The sequence below is a fragment of the Spinacia oleracea genome, chromosome 5 (assembly GCF_020520425.1).
Source record: "Spinacia oleracea cultivar Varoflay chromosome 5, BTI_SOV_V1, whole genome shotgun sequence".
Classification (NCBI taxonomy): Eukaryota; Viridiplantae; Streptophyta; class Magnoliopsida; order Caryophyllales; family Amaranthaceae; genus Spinacia; species Spinacia oleracea.
Genome location: NC_079491.1, coordinates 87,116,895 through 87,121,088, shown reverse-complemented (window position 1 = coordinate 87,121,088; position 4,194 = coordinate 87,116,895). Strand labels below are relative to the sequence as shown.

The window sequence follows — 4,194 nt, the reverse complement described above, 5'->3', positions numbered from 1 at the left end:
TGTAATAGTGACTCCGTATGAGAATCTAAATTGTTATTGATTTATTACTTTGGTTTTACAAAAATGATTTTGATGATAAGTTAAGTAGGCTTATTTTATTATAATTGACTAATTCAAGTTAATGGTTTCATTTTATAAAGAAAGGTTTTTAAAATAGAAAATAATCTTCCCAAATTGATTTTATATATATAAAAAAAAGTGTTATAATTATTACTTTAAATCATAATCCATGTTTAGCAACCGTTTTCTCAAGGTAGAATATGTGCCATGCTAGTTTCTAAACTAGGTTTTCGAAGTCATTAAAGGTTCTAAGGAGTTCATAAAGTTCTAGTTGATTTGAGTAAGTAGTTTATTGATTCATATCTTTCATTGCTGAGGTAATTTGATGGAGAATAGTTAAGGAGATTTTAACTATGAAGCTAAGCGGAGAATGGTGATCGTATGCGCGGCTTGGGATTATGTGAGGTGACTATAGGTACACATTGTCCAACCAACTTCGATGTTTGAAATTATATTTTGTGTTTAAGTACTATGAATATATATATATATATATATATATATATATATATATATATATATATATATATAGGGATTCTAAATGGTGCTTGCAAACTAAACTGTGCTTTGGAAATTAAGTTGTGCTTTGCAAATTGAATTGCGTTTTCTAAATTGAATTGTGTATTCCGAATTGAATGATGCTTTGCAAATTGGATTTAATGTTTTAAGAATATTTATTCTTTTAAACGAATGTTTGTGTCAATAAGAACCCAAGTGAGAGATGGTGTGAGTTGAGGCATTGAGCGGCTAGAGAATTGAGTTCATGGAATATCTTGGGGTCGAACATGGAAATCGTGAGATATGTGAAAAAGTCAAAAGGTTAAGGGAGTGTAAATTAAGGGTTAATCATAAGTGAATGCGTTAATGATCGGGTAAAATTCCTTGCATAATGTAAGTAGTCCTACTTGAGTTCTAAGGAGTTGAGGTCTTAGTGTTAAACAATATAAGAGGTCCTAAAATAAGATTTAGTGGAACCAAAGACACCACTTTTAATTCTAAATTCTTGTTTTCAATAAAGGTTTATGTTTTCTTTCAACTAGGTCATACTTGTATTTAATTTTCTTAAAAGACGCTTGTTTCCTTAATCAAGTGTTAATAATAAAATAATTCTTTTAATGTAGTAAATGAGAATATCTAAATTATCTTAAGTATAACAAAAACTGAGTTTTCAATGATTCTTCAATGATTCGTTTCAAGGGTTTATAATCATTCCTAACAAGCCATATTTACTTTAGAATTTCCTAAAAAGTCCCATGTTTTTCCTAAAATTATGATTTATGGAACTTAAACTAGCTTTGAACAATATTAAAGTGTTTAATGAACTTAAGAGTTGAAACAATAAACAAAAGATGTTTCGGTTTTGTTTTAAGTTCTTAAAATACATATAGTTTGCAAATAAGTAAATCTTTGACAAGTTTTATAAATGAAATTATTGTAGAGAATAACGATATACTTTAAAATAAATAATCAAGTTTTCATATTATTGAAACCTATTAGTTTGAGATATAACTAGTGGGCATTTCTACAAATAATAAAGATCGTGTTTGAATAATTATGTTTTAGGTAAATGTTTATAAAATACATTACAGGCACACTAAGCTATTAAATAATGAATTCGGATTCGAGGAGAGTATAGCCTATTGATAACCTTGGGATGTAAATGAGTGTCACTCACTAGCAGCCATTTATTAATCAATGGTTTAAAGGGTATAGCCAAGGATAAAGAGTGATTCTAAGTTAAAAGGAAATAGTTGAGAAGAGTGTCCAAATTTTAATTATATCGTTACAGTTGATTAAGTATAAGAGAAAGTGTCAGCAAGTCTTGAGATTGATATTTAATTGGGTTAAGGATTTATTCTGAAAAAGAAATTGAGTTGAAATATAGTGAGAATGAAGCTAATACACGATTAAGGGAATGTGAATTATGTTTTGAGAACGAAATTGCATACATTGGTAATAAAATGCTTAAGTAGAGGAAAGTAGCCGTGTATGTGTTGCATAGTGCTGACATGCATCGGTGATGAAAAACATTAAAAGCGAGTGCTACAATTGTAGACTCGTAGTCCGGCGGGATAGACCCGTTAAAGCGGCTTGGCCGTAAAGCGAGTGCTACAAAAGTAGACTCGTAGAGGCGGGATAGACCCGTAGTTCGGCGGGATAGACCCGTTAAAGCGGTTTGGCCGTAAAGCGAGTGCTACAAAAGTAGACTCGTAGAGGCGAGATAGACCCGTAGTTAGGGACATGTCCTAGTTAAGTCTTGCAAGCGTATGTTTATCAGGAGGGCGACGACCCCTAGCAAATAGAGACAGTTGGTCATAGCGACCCCTCTCTATTCATGTTCACTTTCCCCAACTACAAAGCTAATATGTTGAATTAAAATTATCTATTTTCGCACTGAGTTATGAAATTACGTCGAATATGCATTACGAGTTTGAATTGTGTTTGTGAAAATATTATGTACTAAAATTATACGACTTTGGCAGTGTTGTGGCAATAAGTTTCGCGTTGAGTTGTGAATACATCTCAAGGGTTTCACTTTGTGGCAAAAACTATGCTTTGGGAAAAAGATTTACTTATAATACTTGGGCTATCGTTATGAGTAATTGTCGAAAAAGGCTATGGTTGGAAATTATTAAGAGTATGAGAAAAACTAGATGAATCTTAAGTTGCGAGTCTAATTGTATTGATGTGACTGCGAATTTGGATATTTGTGAGATAGTAAGGTCTCGAGTTATCTTGGTAGCACTATGTGTATTGTTTTCTAAAATTATTGTTTGTCGATAAGAATTTTGTGAAATAGATTTCAAAATAATTAAGTATGTTTTAACATGTAATTGTTTTCCAAGTGTTTGAATGAGTGAAGTTGTTTATTTTCGAAGAAAAACATAAAACTAAATCAAAAACTATTTTGAGCCACCTAGCAAATGCATTTCAGGTTGGATATGTGTACTCAGATTTCCGCTGACTTTGTTCTTTGAACCTGTCCTGGTGGGGGCAGACTTAAATATTTTGCAGGCTATGAGGATCACGATTAAGGTAACTTCCAGGGATGCTCAATGGTTGTTTCAAGGAAGCTATTGCTTTAGAATATCATATTCAGGAGTTGATTTTGGTTAGCCAAGTTGTAATTTAAGCTATCTCTAAATTAGTATTAAGTTGATTTTAATTTGTTTGCTTTTAGGAAATTATGCTGCTGATCAGGTGGGATTAAGTCTTCAAAGTTATTTTGTGAGGTTAAGGTTGTTTAGCGTAGTTAAATATAATTAACAAGCAGCTCGTTAAGGGCGGGCGGTTACACTTGTAACCCAAAGAAATGACATTAACGAATTAATTCGGTCGTGGTGGTCCAAGAAGTTAGTATGCTAGTGTCATCCATCTAAATCAAGTCCCTATTTAAGGGAGAACCAAGAGATTATTTTATTCCCCAATTTACTTATAAATATTAAAAAAAAAACAATAAAAACTTGTCAAATAACAAGAAATAACAAGACATGGGTCTTCGTTGGAATTATTTTGCAAAGCTACAACAAATCCCAACAAAAATATTTTGACAATGCAAGCACCAATTTTCAATGACATGGAAAATTACAAAACTTGTAGAATCTCAGGTTTTGGAATCCAGTCTAAGAAGCATTGTGTATGCTTCTTATTAGAGGTTACTCTAGAAAAATCTAGATGGGTAATGAAAAATCAAGTGATGATGTATCTAGAAGTAATTATGTAATATTAGACATGTGTAAAAAAATCTACAAACTAGGATATACTAACTATAAATATGTTGTATGCATAAATTGAAGGGTGAGATAATCAATAGAGCTCCCACAAAATATGAGTGAGGGGTAGAAACAAGGGTTCTACCAAAGAGATAAGTGAGAGACATGGACTTTCCCAAATATTATTGTACAATTTTTATCAATGCAATTTTGTTATATAATTGAGGCCCATCAAAACTTCCGCGCGCGTCCTCAAATTTCTATCATGGTACCAGAGCCGGAAAAGGGATTACGACAAGATTGAAGACCGAAGACCCAAGACATGAAGGGTTACAAGATTTGAAGAAAATATGGAAGAGAAAGGAGGTAAGCTCTAAATCTAAAATATCTTAAAGATGATAACAAATGTGGGAAAATTAAATTA

At 32.0% G+C, this 4,194-nt stretch overlaps 1 long non-coding RNA gene across 1 annotated transcript; it reads left to right on the top strand.

The window, feature by feature from the left end:
* Positions 1 to 285: 285 nt before the first annotated feature.
* LOC130461971 (uncharacterized) lies at positions 286 to 3,223 on the top strand. The gene is made up of 2 exons (XR_008922045.1): positions 286 to 475; positions 3,056 to 3,223. It is a non-coding gene; the product is annotated as an uncharacterized lncRNA (long non-coding RNA).
* Positions 3,224 to 4,194: the final 971 nt, after the last annotated feature.